The sequence below is a fragment of the Rhineura floridana genome, chromosome 2 (genome assembly GCF_030035675.1).
Source record: "Rhineura floridana isolate rRhiFlo1 chromosome 2, rRhiFlo1.hap2, whole genome shotgun sequence".
Classification (NCBI taxonomy): domain Eukaryota; kingdom Metazoa; phylum Chordata; class Lepidosauria; order Squamata; family Rhineuridae; genus Rhineura; species Rhineura floridana.
The window spans coordinates 135,544,397-135,562,035 of NC_084481.1; the positions used below are offsets into that span (position 1 = coordinate 135,544,397).

Here is a 17,639-nt window from a genome sequence, read left to right on the forward strand (position 1 = left end):
CTGTTAGCACCTATGCCTGCCTGAGACAATTAAAGACACAGCTGGATGCATCACTAAGCTGGTTCTTGTACAGGAAGAACTGTAATGACAGCTACAGATTTCTTGTTAGCCAACCACAGTGTGAAAATTTAGTCTTTTCACCTTAAGAGTTTACTTGTCCCTTATTAAGCAATAGAACTCTATGAAAAGCCAAACAGATTTTTTTTTTTAAAAAAAAGCATATTAAGATAATTCATTGATTATAAAAATGCAAAGCAAAACAAACAAATCGCACCCCACACAACATTTTAGCGGTCCATCATTCTCATGAACCCATGTATGCAGATGGCTTCAGGCTGAATCCCTGGCATCTCCAGTTAAAAGGTCTCAGGGGTGAGCTGTGGACAGCTGCCTAAGGGAAACCAGAAGCTGTGCCAAGCTGACAAAACTGAGAAGGTCAAGCCACAAGTAGAAGGATTTTGCTGCCCAGGCAAAATCCCAGCTCAATGGCAAATCTGACATCTGAAACCAGAACTTTGGAAGTTACCCCAAAATTGCAAGCGACTGGGCACCACTATTAGAAAATTACTATCTTTTATACTAGCTCACACAACATCATGGTTATCACTTGTGCATAGACATTTCATGGTTATGAATGGTTAGCTCACTACACCATCTAGACTTACTAGTCAAGTAGCTAAATTTGCTGTGATGACTTGTTTGTTAAAAATCTTTTGACCACTGAGGAAGACCCACTGGTTGAAACGCATTGGTCTTACACATATGAATTGTTTATCACATTGGTTTGTTGATCAGGCATTGACCTGTACAGATGAGTCTATCTACTATTGCATTTTAGCAATGTTATTTATGTCCTTATTGCACTGTAATATCCTTTTGAAGAATTTTCCCCAAGCCATGCCCACCTGCCCCACCCCTGATGTCATATGTGGTATCAGGTATGGGGTAGGTAGTGGCGCAGCTGGATCACTGCATGGCTAAGTTCTCCATGAGGAACTCAATCGTGCAACCACTCCCTGCAGAAAGGAAGCTTGAAATCACTGAAGGGTGGTGACTTCAAACCTTCTGGTCAGTGGCACTTCAAAGCACTGTGCAGGGCTCTTTTCAAGCTTCCCCTGCTTCAGGTATCCTTCTTGAGTGGAAACTCAGGATGTAGTGCTAAGATCAATTAAGTAATATTATGCACAAGAGAAAGGCCTTTCTCCCAACTTTGGAACCCCAATTGCCTTATGCAGGGCCAGGCATGGCGGGGCCCTTGGGCATCAGACTGCCCTAGGCCCCTGGCGCCGGAGTACAACCCCTCTATACAGACTGCACAAGGCTAATAACCCCCCACATGTCCCACCTACCTCTAGCACTCCTGTAAATGATGTGTGTGCTATGCACGCATGCCTGCCATCGACCAAGATGGTGGCGGGGACATCAACCACTTAGGAAAGCCTCCACCGCCATCTTAGTTGATGGCAGGCATACATGCACAGTGTGCATGTCATTTACAGGAGCATTAAAGGTGGGTGGGGCATGTGTGCCTGGGAGCTCCCTCTCCATGATCTGTGGCAGGGTAAGGAGCTGACACTGATGTGGATCACAGAATGGGAGCGCTACCCTCCCACCCTAAGGAAGGGCCTCTCAGGGGCCCCTCTGAGGTGCAGGGGCCCTCAGCCAAGGCCCGGCCTGGCCGCCCCCTGGCTCTGGCCCTGGCCTTATGCCATGCTCTTCACTACAGATTTCTAGATGGGCCCTGAAAAACTTTCTCTTCACTGCTGCCTTTCACTGAGACCCTAAATACCTCTGGATGTCAGAGCAGCATGCTCAAAGTAATATATATGTTTTTCTAATATGGCTACTGCTATATCCATTGACTTTTGTCCATTCATTTAGGACATGCCTATTCACTTTTTGAGGGTATAGGTCTAAAAATCATGACTTGAAATAATTTAAGAAATAATAACTTGGAAATCTTTGAAACCATGGATATTGAGGACTAAAGAAGCTAGAAATTGTATCACAATTGTATGAGTTCCACTGGTTTGACTTTGACACCATAAATATTGCACTGGAAAGCTAAGAAAGACCTAATATTTCTCTTTTTCTGCACACTTGCTTTCACATTTCAGACAGAAAAGGCTTGATGCAATTCTTTCCTGTTGTTGTTTTCACTGTGGTATTCAATTAGTAAAAGGTGCTACTTCTCCCTGCGCCCTTGTCTTAGATGCTAGTGACATCTGTGGGAAAGAGAGTTTTGTGTGTGTGCGCGCGCTTCTCCAGCTAAGTAAGCTGCTCTTTATTATTCACATAAAACTCCAACATTTCTGCTTCATTGTACAAAAAGGGCAGTTGGACTCCTGTAAAATGTGTATTGCTGTTAAATTATTCACTAGGTAGTCTAATAAAATGTTGGTGTTAACTGAACGGTGATTTCAGCTTGAAATCAAAGATGTTCCCTGGCCTTTCTGAGTTGCACTGCTTCATTATGAATTATTGATGTGATCATTACTAATATAGCATTTTTAATGCTCACACTGTTACATCTTTCAACCTCACTTTCTACACTGACTTGTCTGTCAAGGAAACTCAGCATGTCAGCCACACAACATCCTGAGTTGCAAGGAGTCTGCACTCATGGTTCATGTAGGATGCTGGTCAAGCTAGTTAGATCTGAGCACCCTGTATGAACCAAAAACATGGCTTACAACACACCCAACACTTTCCTTTGGCTCCACATTACAAGGCAAAATGAGCAGTGGTGAAAGTAGCAGGACCCTTGAAGTTGTTCATCAACAGTTAGCACCTGGACAAGAGACTATGCAAGTATGCAGGTCACCTGGTCAATCATCCCCACTGTGGGGATTGTGTTTCTATTAAAATTAGTTATTTCTAAATTTGAATATATACAAATAAATGTATATGCCATTTTATGCAAATTGGTCACTTTTTTGGCTATGCAGAAGTGGTAACCCTGGAAAGCTGTATTTCAGGGTTTCACGATTCATGACCTTCTCATTGGAGAGCCTTTGGTACGTTTCCATGAGCACAGACACAACTGGAAAAAACACTGCCTTTGACTATGACTATCCCAGTGTTATAAATAATGTATCTGAAGCAGTAGCAGCAAATGGTGGAGTGGAGTTGCAGAGCTGCTATCCCAACCCTGGCATCCCTGCTGCTTGTCTGGACAAGGCTGGGGCAGGGCAACAGTGAGGGTGGGGCCATATGGTTACACCATCAGGCCTGCCACCACCAATCTGGTGCTCCTGCTGGATGGGACCACCCACATGGACCTGATCTTGCTGTTACCCTCCCCCCCATCCAAATAAGCAGCGGTGAAGCTGGAGTCAGAAGGGTGATTCTGTGCTCCCCCATCACACACACCACTACTGATTGAAGCTGGTGGTGGAGTGATGGGTTCTTCAATGCTGGAGGCATTCAAGAGGCAGCTGGTTATACCACCTATTGGGTATGCTTTAACTTGGATTCCTGCACTGAGCAGGGGGATGGACTTAATGGCCTTATAAGCCAATTCCAACTCTATAGTTTTATGATTCTGAGCTTAGTGAGTCTAATATTTCCTGTTTGCCTTTGGGTTCTAGGAGTTGAGTACTCATTCAGGCTTACATCCCCATTAAGATATGCTCTCAGATCAGTCCTTGGGAGAACCAGATTCATTTTAATCAGGAACAAAATAGAGAAACACAACTACCTTGCAAGGCAAAGTGGCTATTATAGCATTCATCTAAATCAAAGGCAGGAGTGGTCAGTAGGGAGGGGTGTTGGTATGCATGTAGGCCTCCTGGCAGTGATATCACTTACTGGGAGGAAGAGGGGAAAGTAACAGGGAATTTTGTGGTGTGTGGGTGAACTGGTGGGAGAGCTAGACTGATTCTGTTGTTGCACCTGCTCAGCACTGATTTCTCTGCCACCTTGCAGCCCCTTCTGGTAAGTAAGGATGGGCAAATCTATCAATTTTGGTTTCTCCAAATTACTCATTTTCCCATTCACTTCAGTTCTCCACATTTCAACATCAGTTTGCAACTTTTTTTAAAAAAAAGTCCTCATAAAAATTCATCAGCATTTTAATGCGAATTGCCTACTATACACATTTGTGTACAGCAATTTCTCTAAATATAATGCATTTTGTATGATATTTTCACTAATATATGCATTTTATGCACATTTTATGTATGCATTTTTGTACACATTACTTGGCTGAAAAAATGTGTTGCAAAATTCAAAGCAGGGTGAATTTTGAAAGATGGCTGTTTTAGTTCACAGATCATTTCAGAAAGTGTGGATTTGATAGGTTCACCTTTAAATGCAAACTGAATCAAATTTCTTTCCATCCGTACCAGTAAGTGGTGCCATCCCTTCCTACTAGCCTCTCCAGATCTGAGGAGGAACTAGACCGATCTATTACAGCCGCTTTACAATATACTACAGTCTAGCTCAACTTGAACTTAAATCTAAGTACAACACTCCCTCCACTGGACCACACAAACTTTCTGCACTACAATGCCATTTTCATCATTCTCTGCAAATCTAGTGAGGTCGCAGAATCCTTGGCAAACTACAGTTCCCAGGAATCTTTCTGCTAGGAAGTATCTGTGTACATTTTTGCTTTAGGGACAAATAAAAACCTGAGGAGGAGCCTGTGACGTCCTCCCCTGGTTCTCCCTGTCAGGTTCCCACCTGCTTGTGGCTACTGCCTTTCACTAGGCACCACCAGGGATACCACCAGTCCGGACCATCCTTTTTATGGTTTCTCACTCTGCTCTAGCCCAGATCTCACTAGATCCCCCTGCTAGGCAGCACCACCAGTCACGTCCTATAACCAATACTCCCAGAGACTTTGCCTGAGTCTCTCTCTAGCTGGTTACTTTTGTGACTGCGTGCTTATGCTGTTCCCAACCCCCTTGTATCTTTATAGATAACGCATACAACTCTGGGTTGCTCTGGATACTTGAATTGTTATTATTCCTCCCTTCACCGCTGCCACCATTAGATACTGTTTCTCTTCAGCCTTGGTAATTACCTTGCCCTCCCTTCAGGTATGTATATCCCCCAGCCAAGGATCAGGCCTTTGGTAAACCAAGTAAGTATTTATTAAACATCAGAAATAACAAGATTAGTTTTAGAATGTTTCACAAGCATATGGTTTCATCTATTCCTGTTTTGTACTTGACTTATTATTAATCAGAACTCCAACTCCCTCTTTCTCCACACTCCCAACATCCACCACCAAACACCTTCTTCTCCACCCTACTAACATCCACCCAGATTCAACTGTCATTCTTCCATTTATACTCCCAGCCATTCAAACGCTCAGCCAATCATCCAGCATTCTACTGCTCATGTACTCCCCCCTCCTCTTTCACTCCACTTACCATATGTCTTCTATATAAACAGCACTTACCATATTTACACTATAAGCAGGAACATCACAGAGCCCTCCTTTTTGTACCCATGATCACAGCAAGCATCCTTGGGAAATGTCATTTTCTGGGGCACCCCGACTATTTGTAAGGAACTAGAAATATCATGCTGTGTGGAAGACAGGCCAGGTGAAGGGAACACGGCCCAGACAATTGACGGCTGTCCCATGTTCCGGTCTTCTACACACCCACAGGTATGTGGGATGTCCTGTCAGCCAGCTCTCTGATCTCCGGATGCTGCTTTTTAATGCCAGATCGGTACATAATAAGACCGTCCTCATCCATGATCTAATTGTGGATGAGGCAGCTGATCTGGCATGCATAACTGAGACCTGGGTGGGGGAGCAGGGAGGAGTTGGTCTCTCCCAGCTATGCCCACCAGGATACTCAGTGCAGCATCACGGTAGATCTGAGGGCCGGGGAAGGGGGGTTGCTGTGGTCTATAAGAGTTCCATCCCCCTCTTCAAGCACCATGTTCATGTAACTACGGGCCTTGAGTGTCTGTACCTCGAGTTGGGCCAGAGGGACAGATTGGGGATTCTGTTAGTGTACCGCCCACCCCGCTGCCTAACAGACTCCCTGACTGAGCTGTCGGAGGTGGTCTCGGAGGTTCTGTTGAGATCCCCTAGACTACTGGTACTGGGGGATGTCAACATTCATGCCGAGGCCATCCTATCTGGGGCGGCTCAGGACTTCATGGCCTCCATGACGACCATGGGGCTGTCCCAATATACCACCGGCCCAACTCATGTAGCAGGTCACACTCTGGACCTGATTTTTGCTATGGAACATGATGATAGTGATCTGTGTATAGGGAGCCTTACATCAGCTCCTCTGTCATGGACAGATCACTGCTTGTTGAGGTTTAGACTCACAACGACTTTTCCCCTCTGCAAGGGTGGGGGACCGATTAAGATGGTCCGCCCCCGGAGACTGCTGGATCCTGAAGGCTTTCAAAAAGCTCTGGGGAGTTTTCCGGCTGATAAGGCTGGCGCTCATGTCGACACCCTGGTCGATCTGTGGAATGCGGAAATGACCCGGGCAGCTGACATGATCGCTCCTGTGCGCCCTCTCCTTTGTAGAGCTCATACAGGTCCATGGTATACTCCGGAGCTGAGGGCGATGAAACAATATAGGAGACGGCTTGAGTGCAGATGGAGACGGACTCCTGACGAATGCAACTTTGCACTGGTGAGTGCTTATAATAAGATGTATTTTGGGGCGGTGCAGGCAGCAAAGAAACAACACATCACTGCCTCTATTCAATCCTCTATTTCCCGCCTGGCGGAGCTGTTTCGAACTGTCAGAGGGCTCTTACACTCTGGCCCTAAAGACGTGATGGAATCTTCGAAAGCCCGATGTGACGAATTTGCCAAGCACTTCCAGAATAAAATCTCTTGCATTCGTCAGGACTTAGACTCCAATGTTAGAGCAGTGGAATCAAATGAGGTCTCCAGAGCACAGTTTGGTCATATTTTGTTGGATGAGTTTCAAATGGTGCAGCTTGAGGACGTTGACAAGGTGCTTGGACAGGTACATGCAACCACCTCTGTGTTAGACCCTTGCCCCTCTTGGCTAATAAAAGCTAGCAGCGATGACACTTCCGGTTGGGCCAGGGAAGTGATTAATGCCTCACTTTGTGAGGGAGTGGTCCCGCATTGCCTTAAGGCGGCGGTGGTGAGACCGCTCTTGAAGAAATCCTCCCTGGACCCAGATAATTTGAATAACTATAGGCCGGTAGCAAATGTGCCATTCCTGGGCAAGGTTCTGGAAAGGATGGTTGCATCCCAGCTCCAGGCACTCTTGGATGAAACCGATTATCTGGATCCATTTCAATCGGGTTTCAGGCCTGGTTTTGGTACGGAGACAGCCTTGGTTGCCCTGTATGATGACCTCTGTCGGGAGAAAGACAGAGGGAGTGTAACTCTGTTGATTCTCCTTGGTCTCTCAGTGGCTTTTGATACCATCGACCATGGTATCCTTCTGGGGAGGCTTGCGGATTTGGGAGTTGGAGGTACTGCTTGGCAGTGGTTCCGCTCCTATCTGGCAGGTCGTCTCCAGAAAGTAGTGCTTGGGGAGCACTACTCGATACCCTGGGTGCTTCAATATGGAGTCCCGCAGGGATCAGTTCTGTCCCCCATGCTTTTTAACATCTATATGAAGCCGCTGGGTGCTGTCATCATGAGTTTTGGAGTGCGTTCTCATCAGTATGCTGATGATACGCAACTCTACTTCTCCTTTTCATCTTCTTCGGGTGAGGCTGTCAAGGTCCTAAACCGATGCTTGGCCGCGATAATTAACTGGATGAGAGCGAACAAACTGAAGTTCAATCCAGACAAGACTGAGATGCTGTTAGTAAATGGATCCCCTGACCAGATGGATGTTCTACCTGTTCTGGATGAGGTTACACTCCCCCTGAAGGAGCAGGTGCGCAGCTTGGGAGTCCTTCTGGACCCGTCCTTGTCACTTGAGGTGCAGGTGGCCTCGGTGGCACGGAGTGCTTTTTACCAACTTAGGCTGGTAGCCCAGCTACGCCCGTATCTGGACAGGGAACATCTTGCTTCAGTTGTCCACGCTCTGGTAACCTCAAGATTGGACTACTGCAACGCACTTTACGTGGGGCTGCCCTTGAAGACGATTCAGAAACTGCAGCTTGTGCAAAATGCAGCGGCCAGATTAGTAACCGGGACCAAACGGTCGGAACATGTGACACCGATTCTGGCTCGCTTGCACTGGCTGTCTATTTCCGGGCCTGATTCAAGGTGCTGGTTTTAACCTATAAAGCCTTACACGGCACGGGCCCACAATACCTGATGGAGCGTCTCTCCCGATATGAACCTACCCGTACACTACGCTCAACATCGAAGGCCCTCCTCCGGGTGCCTACTCAGAAAGACGCCCGGAAGGCGACTACAAGAAAGAGGGCCTTCTCGGTAGTGGCCCCCGAACTATGGAACACCCTTCCTGATGAGGTTCGCCTGGTGCCTACTTTACTATCTTTTCGGTGCCAGATTGGGCGAAGGGATCAAGGCGGTGGTAAATGCATCCTTGAATGAGGGTGTATTGCCATTAGCCCTCAAGGAGGCAATTATAAAGCCCATCTTGAAAAAGCCCTCCTTGGATCCCCAAGATCTAAACAACTTTCGCCCAATTTCTAATTTACCATTCTTGGGCAAGGTCATTGAATGAGTGGTGGCTAATCAGCTGTCAACGCACTTGGATGAAACGGATTATTTAGATCCATACCAATCGGGTTTCAGTACTGGACATGGAACTGAAACAGCCTTGGTCGCTCTGGTAGATGATATGAGGATGGCACTAGATAGGGGAGAATTCACCTTTCTGGTCTTCCTTGATCTCTCAGCGGCTTTTGATACCATCAACCACGGTATCTTACTGGATCGTCTGGAGGGATTGGGAATAGGAGGCACAGTATTAAACTGGTTCCATTCCTTTCTCTCCGATAGACACCAGCAGGTGGCATTGGGAGATGAGGTTTCAGACCCTTGGCCCCTCAACTGCGGTGTGCCACAGGGCTCTATCCTTTCTCCCATGCTATTTAACATTTACGTAAAACCGCTGGGAGCTATCATCAGGAGGTTTGGGCTGCAGTGCCACCAATATGCAGATGACACTCAGCTCTACCTCTCATTTAAGTCCTCACCAGAGTTGGCTGTGGAGACCATGTCCAAGTGCCTGGAATCCATGAGTGGATGGATGGGAAGAAACAGGCTAAAGCTGAATCCTGATAAAATGGAGGTACTGCTCGTGGGAGACAAAGGAGGGTTGGGAAATATTGACCTGGTGTTTAATGGGGTAAAACTGCCCCTGAAGGACCAGGTCCGCAGCCTCGGGGTGATCCTTGATTCCAGGCTGACCATGGAGGCTCAGATTTCATCAGTATGCCGGGCAGCCTGGGGTCAATTGCGTCTCATCCAAAGGCTGCAACCCTACCTTCCTGTCCACCGGCTCCCACTCGTAGTACATGCTCTGGTCACCTCTCGTTTAGACTACTGCAATGCACTCTACGTGGGGTTACCCTTGAAAACAGTCCGGAAATTACAACTGGTACAAAACACGGCAGCTTGTTTACTTACGAATAGCCGCCGTTATGATCATATTACCCCAGTGTTATACAATCTTCACTGGCTTCCAGTTATTTTCCGGGCTCAATTCAAGGTGTTGGTATTAACCTTTAAATCCCTATACGGTTTCGGCCCAGTATACCTGAAGGAGAGCCTCCAACGTCATAAAGTGTGCCGCCCTACAAGATCTGCCACTCAGGGCCTTCTCTCGGTTCCGCCAACTAAAGTGGCTAGGTTGGTGAAGACTCGAGAGAGGGCTTTTTCTGTGGCAGCCCCCACGATCTGGAACTCCCTCCCAATGGATCTTCGACATGCCCCTTCCCTAGATATATTTCGCTGGGGCCTGAAAACTTGGCTTTTCTATCAGGCCTTTACGATCTTTGAGACTTCCAAGGTGAACTAGTTCTAGAACTGTAATATGAACAATCTACTAAATACTGTAATTTTTGCATTGTACTGTACTGGCTATATTGTTTATTGTATTTTATCATGTTTTATTGTACGCCGCCTAGAGTGGCCACTGGCTAGATAGGCGGCCTATAAATTAAAGTTTATTATTATTATTATTATTCCTCTTTGCCCAGGCATTTTAATATTTTATATTTTAATCTTTTAGTATTTTAGTATTTGTATTAATGTTGTAAATGATAGCTATATGTTTTATCTTTTTTTGAATCTATTTTTGATTTGTATTTAATATGGGTTATTATGTTATTTTGTCCTTGTAGTATGTCTAAATTGCTGTCTTGATGATTAGGTGGTTTTTTAAAAATTGATTGTATATTTTATATTTGATGTACACCGCCCAGAGACCCTCGCTATGGGCGGTATAAAAATTAAATTAAATAATTAAATAAATAAATAAAATAAGAAACCCTAGCAAACTATAGTTCCCAGGGATCTGTGTGCTGGGAAGTTTCTGTTGGTAAGGCTTAGGGCTTAATTAAGGCCAAAGGAGAAAACTTCCCCTTCCTAGGAGTCAGGTTTTGGGGAAAGGAAGAAGTGGTGATAGGGCTTGGAATGGACCTGGGCTGAGACTCAAGAGGCTCCAGGCTTTATAATGTCTCCGATGTTCCAAGGACCATGACAGAGCCTGCAGTTTGGAATGGGACAAGCTTTACAATGAGCTTATTTAGGCCTAATCCAATTGAAACTAAACTTGTTTATTTAGAAGTACATATTCCAAATCTAGGCAAGGAACCCTCAGCATCTAATAGAACAAATATAATGATAAAAGATGGAGTGGACAGCATTCCTCTCTTGGTTGAAATTGCTGATAGCAGGGACCAACTGAAGGCAGTACATTGACAATCAAATGACTGGAAAGAGGACCAAAACAAAGCCCTTATATCTTCACCACTAAACAACCCACTAAGAGGTTATTAATTATTACGAGATATACTTTATTTGGTAGAAAGAGTTTTTACCAGTGCTTTATTTTTCCATGATAAAATTCCTATTTCATAAGTTCACTAGTAGCACTGAATGAATGCCAATTCCAAGTACAATATTAAGCAGGTTCCAAAGTTTCAGTGTTTTTAGCATTGATTACTACATACAAATAAAATATCCCTCTCTAGGGCATCAGAAAATTTTCAGATGCAAACCAAAAATGTTCCAGAAAACCCACATTACAGGTTTTAAGAGAAGAAGCAGGATTTCCTTGGTTTTATTAATTACAAAACTATGAGTTAAACAGGAGACAATATCTGGGACTAAATTTATATCTCAAATGTATCCTTTCATCCTCAAAATGAGAGTCTTTCATAAAGGACTAAGATAGGATGATGATGATTTTATTTAGAAAGATTTAAAAACCACTTAATCAAAGAACTCTCTCAGTGGTATCCATAGTAAAATTGTAGATAAAATCCAGCTAAAATCCACAGTATGATTAAAAAATAAATGATATAACATATAAAATGATAATTAACATGCAGATAAAATCAGTAAAACTTTTAAAACAAGTATAAAATCAGTAAAACTTTTAAAGCAAGTATACATGACTGAATTATATGTCTGGGTAGGCATCTCAAACAATATAATGAGGGTCAGGTAGTTCCAAAGCATGCGTACTGCCATACTAAAGACTGACTCCTTGCAAATGCAGAATGAACATTATATGGCACTTATAAAACTGCACATTTTGCAGATCAAAATGGTCAAGCAAGCAGATATGAAGCAAGGCAATCCCTTAAGTAAACTGGTGCCAAGAGATTAAGGGCTTCATATACGAATAGCATGTAAGGTACAAGATAACTAGTAGTGCAATCGTTCACATATATTCAGAGATAAACCCCACTGAGTTCAGTGGATTTAATCCCAGGTAGCCGTGTACTGGATTATAGCATATGCCATTTAGCTATTGCATTTAGGTACAGTAGGGCCCCGCTCATACAGTGGGTTACGTTCTGGACCCCTGCTGTAAAGCAAAAACCGCTGTAAAGTGGATCCTATTGACTTACATTGACCAAAATGGTGCCCAGCGGCAAAAAAACACCATAAAAGCGGAACAAGTGCTGTAAAGCGGGGCCTTTCTACAATTCACAAATGCTGTATTAGCAGAATGCTGTAAAGCGGGGCCCTACTCTATGATAAAGTGGCTAGTGGCATAGACTACAACAGAGAAAGCCATAGTTGTAGGCAGTCAAAGCATATCATACCAACAATAACAACATTAACTGAGCCTTCCATCTTCAGTGATCCCACAAACAGCAACTAAATCTATTGTGATATCAACTTATGATGCAAAATCAAAGGTCGAATATGATATACAATGGCAATGCTGAAGTGTGTGAAGTACAAAAAGAGGCTTATATGTGCAGGGAATTTACATTTCATCAAAAAAACATTTGCCACATTCAACTTAATGTATGAGTTCACCACTACTAATTTTAGCCATTGAACCATGAACCTCAAGAACTTTCATAAGGTCCCTGGAAATATGTGCTTCATTTTCTCCAATAACATCAGTTCTCCAAGGCATTTGGATAAATTAAGGTTGAACTGTGTTTCCCATGCATACTATTTCAGCATGTTACAATATGTGAGAAGAGGAGCTGTGCTCTGATCATACGCAATCATTTTTAAAGGGCTTGAATTACTATCAGAGTTTTACAAGCATTTTTACAAATTATTGTCAGATTTATCTACAGTGTACAATGTAAGAAGGCAGGGGTGTCTCTTTCTAGATCAGATTATGTTTTCCAAGAGGTGTATTTATCAACCGTTAGAAGACAAGAAAGCAATACAACTCTACTCCCTCTATGGTAATTCCCTGTTAAAAAACATTTATCTTGTAAAATTTGATTAGATGAGATCAGCTTTTACCAAATGCACTAGAAGTCTTGATTTTTAAAAAATTGCCCTGATTTGAATGGTACAACTAGTTCCTTTATAATACAGAGGTAAAAACCACCTATTCCACCACAGTCAGACAGTTCTCCCCTGTGCATTGTGTAATGTTTTAGTTATTCAGGTTTGAGAGCCATTTTCAAACTCCATTTGATCTCATTCGTAAGAAGATTTCTTCCCCCTCCTGGAATACATCAATATAAATATATGCTTCTGAGCACTTCTTAGCAATGCTGTCTCCTGGTTTTCCTATATTTACTTTTTTGCCATCCATGTTATTCTGAATTTAGAAGTGCACAGTTCTAAAAGGAACTACCACAATGATGTATATAGGGATGTGCTACAATTCCTCCCAGTTCAGATTTGGTACCGTTCCATTAATTTACTGATTCCCAATTGTTGAAGATCGGATTTTAATACAGCGAATTTCCGCAGGGCAGATCCCTGAACCTGATCTAACATTTGCAGGAAGGGATTCTGAGGAACTGAGACAAATAGTGGTAAACAGAGAGGAAGTTCTAGGCTTAATGGACAATATAAAAACTAGCAAATCACCAGGCCCGGATGGCATCCACCCGAGAGTTCTCAAAGAACTCAAATGTGAGATTGCTGATCTGCTAACTAAAATATGTAACTTGCCCCTCAGGTCCTCCTCCGTGCCTGAGGACTGGAAAGTGGCAAATGTATAGCCAATATTCAAAAAGGGATCCAGAGGGGATCCTGGAAATTACAGGCCAGTTAGAAGTTATTCTGTCCCTGGAAAACTGGTAGAAAGTATTATTAAAGCCAGATTAACTAAGCACATAGAAGAACAAGCTTTGCTGAAGCAGAGCCAGCATGGCTTCTGCAAGGGAAAGTCCTGTCTCAGTAACCTATTAGAATTCTTTGAGAGTGTCAACAAGCATATAGATAGAGGTGATCCAGTGGACATAGTGTACTTAGACTTTCAAAAAGCGTTTGACAAGGTACCTCACCAAAGGCTTCTGAGGAAGCTTAGCAGTCATGGAATAAGAGGAGAGGTCCTCTTGTGGATAAGGAATTGGTTAAGAAGCAAAAAGCAGAGAGTAGGAATAAACGGACAGTTCTCCCAATGGAGGGCTGTAGAACGTGGAGTCCCTCAAGAATCGGTATAGGGACCTGTACTTTTCAACTTGTTCATTAATGACCTAGATTTAGGAGTGAGCAGTGAAGTGGCCAAGTTTGCTGACGACACTAAATTGTTCAGGGTTGTTAAAACAAAAAGGGATTGCGAAGAGCTCCAAAAAGACCTCTCCAAACTGAGTGAATGGGCAGAAAAATGGCAAATGCCATTCAATATAAACAAGTGTAAAATTATGCATATTGGAGCAAAAAATCTTAATTTCACATATACGCTCATGGGGTCTGAACTGGCGGTGACCGACCAGGAGAGAGACCTCGGGGTTGTAGTGGACAGCACGATGAAAATGTCGACCCAGTGTGCGGCAGCTGTGAAAAAGGCAAATTCCATGCTAGCGATAATTAGGAAAGGTATTGAAAATAAAACAGCCGATATCATCATGCCGTTGTATAAATCTATGGTGCGGCCACATTTGGAATACTGTGTACAGTTCTGGTTGCCTCATCTCAAAAAGGATATGATAGAGTTAGAAAAGGTTCAGAAGAGGGCAACCAGAATGATCAAGGGGATGGAACGACTCCCTTACGAGGAAAGGTTGCAGCATTTGGGGCTTTTTAGTTTAGAGAAAAGGCGGGTCAGAGGAGACATGATAGAAGTGTATAAAATTATGCATGGCATTGAGAAAGTAGATAGAGAAAAGTTCTTCTCCCTCTCTCATAATACTAGAACTCGTGGACATTCAAAGAAGCTGAATGTTGGAAGATTCAGGACAGACAAATGGAAGTACCTCTGTACTCAGCGCATAGTTAAACTATGGAATTTGCTCAAGATGCAGTAATGGCCACCAGCTTGGATGGCTTTAAAAGAAGATTAGACAAATTCATGGAGGACAGGGCTATCAATGGCTACTAGCCGTGATGGCTGTGCTGTGCCACCCTAGTCAGAGGCAGCATGCTTCTGAAAACCAGTTGCCGGAAGCCTCAGGAGGGGAGAGTGTCCTTGCACTCGGGTCCTGCTTGCGGGCTTCCCCCAGGCACCTGGTTGGCCACTGTGAGAACAGGATGCTGGACTAGATGGGCCACTGGCCTGATCCAGCAGGCTCTTCTTATGTTCTTATGTTCTTATGCTATTTTTGAAAACAGCTTTTTTTAAAAAAAAATCTGTCTGTAAAACATCAGTTGCAAGAATGATAATTTATCGATATTTCCTTCAAAATATCATATTAATATCAATATTTTTCTGAGCATAAACAATACGGATTGGTAAAAAGCAGCAGCTAGTGGATGCAGAACAAACTCAAATCAATGCCAGCCTATTAGTGTTGACAGAATGTTTGCAAACTGGCACCAGCCAACAGATCCAATCCCTAGCTGTATATAGGGAGGGAGACTACAGTCTTGGTCAAGTCCGTGTCCCTTGAGCATGACTAGACAAATAAGTCTGTTTCATGCAATGTCAGTGCAAATCTTTTAGGAAAAATCCTAAATCTGTATGCTTTTAATAGGTTTATTAAAAAAAATAAAAGTAGTTACCAGTGGTCTAAGGGCTTTCCTGGTTCTTTGTTTTTGAAGCAGCTAGACCTTTTTTTAAAAAGACATCATAAATATAAATAATGGAGTGAACCATGTTCTGGAAAAGTTAGTATATGTGAACTCTGATCTGCATGTCTCCGTTCTGAACCAATGGTTGTAGAATATGAAGGTTTACTCTGAATGTGGTAGTCAACCAAAATCTTCCCCCATCTCTAGCTATGTATCATAGTATCATACAGCCAGTTAGGTATAGCTAAATGATGACATTCTGAAGTCATTTAAGAGTGAGGGCAATCTTTCTTGCCAAATAATTGATTTCCACCCACTTTTCAATAATTGCTGAAGTAGGTGTGTTTTTTTCAGCTGAAAAAAAGTTGGTGAACAGCACCACCCTTTCAACTCAGCACTAACCATCCATAAACTTTGGATGAACAACTTTTACAAGTGCAATTAAAAGACCCTTACAAAATTTTATGATCAATTTGACTGGAAGCTCTGGCACTTGCTCATCACCTAAGTTTATGTAACTAAAAAAAAGGAAGCAGATCATGCCCATGTGGAATGCTGTAAAGTCCTGGAGGAGGGAAAAGCAATGCTTATCAGATTAGCAAACATGTGAGAATGCAGTTGCATGCAAGCAATAGCTGCAAAGGATGTGTTTTCATTCTTCTTTCTGGCCTAATGAATACACTTTTCCTCTAGCACTTCCTTAGGAGCATCCATAAAGATCATGGTCTTAGACCCCATATGCCTATCTATCCTGAACAAAGTATTGATATATCTTTTTAAGGAAAATTATTGTATGGAATTCTTTCTTGGCTGTAAGATATCCCATGAAGAATTGGTGAGTTGTGACCATATCTCTTTAGCTGGGGCAGTATTCAACTATATTTTTGTGGTACCTCAAGGATTAGTGCTAGTGCAAGGGGATTTCCCTCTATCTTTTCCCCATACATGCCTCATGCTGTACCCAGATCTGCTCCGGGTGGTTGGTGAAAACCCCTGAACAGATTTAGGGGGTGCATAGAGGAGAAGAGGGCGAGACTATTCTGTTACACAAGGAAAAAATATTTGCACTGATGGAACCTTAGCCTTAGCGCTAAGTTGAATAAAACCCTTGGTCTTTACCTAGACATTCAAAAGATACCATCATGAAAATAAATAGTCAGAACATCTGATAATTCAATACATTCAAACAGCACTGAGAATGGAGAGATGGACTGATGATCTATTTTGTTCATATAATACTCTAGTAAACTGTCTTTTTTGTCATATGTTAACAAAATAAATCACAGAAATGCTATGCTTCTCAGGAGACAGCTTTACACTGGGAAAACAGGATGTCAAAATGTTTCAGATATCATAGATTTGCATGTGAAAAAGGCAAAATGATTCTTTTAAAATATGAAACCAGATTGATAACAATTTAAAATGTTTTCCATCAGTTGAACATATGACTTGAACCAACAGATATGTATATTACGAAACTCTCAGTGGTGATTTTCCTTTTTGTAGGGCACAGGTCAGATCCAGATTTAGAAGAAACCCACTAAAATCAATGGATCCACACTAAGCATGACTCAGTCTGGATCCAACCCACTGTAAGATAATGAATTTTAATAAATATTCCCAATTTATTATTATTTAATATTTATTATTTAAATCCCAATGAACTCAATAAACATGCAAATGATCAAACCTGCCCTTCTCCTCCCCCTCATATCTGCTTGTCTCCCCTTCCTCCCATCCCCTTCCCCATCCCCTGTGGTCAGTTTCACCTGTGATTGCAGGGGAGTAAATCCCACTGAACTCAATAAGCATGCAAATGATGAATCCATTCTCAACAAACTTGCACAGGATCCCACTTCTTACCTCCCAGATTAAAAAGCAGAGAAATTCACTAATAGGGAAAAAAATGAGGTATAAGAATGTACTTATAGGCAACAGATATTTCTATCAAACTTTAAAAAACAGGGAAATTGAGCAGCTATAGTGAATGCACCAGGGGAGCAGGAGACCTGACCTCCTCTCTGAGATATTGGACTGCCCTACAAATCTGTAAAATGCAAACACAGGGCTCATCCAAACGGAGCGGGATAATCCATATTTTTCATATCTGGTTTGCCATCTGACAGTCCTC

At 43.0% G+C, this 17,639-nt stretch overlaps 1 protein-coding gene and 1 long non-coding RNA gene across 3 annotated transcripts in view; one reads left to right on the forward strand and one right to left on the reverse strand.

Annotated features, from left to right (window-relative positions):
• LUZP2 (leucine zipper protein 2) overlaps window positions 1-17,639 on the reverse strand; it is a 592,171-nt gene that overhangs the window by 374,888 nt on the left and 199,644 nt on the right. The window lies entirely within an intron of this gene.
• LOC133377161 (uncharacterized) overlaps window positions 1-17,639 on the forward strand; it is a 71,267-nt gene that overhangs the window by 4,781 nt on the left and 48,847 nt on the right. The window lies entirely within an intron of this gene.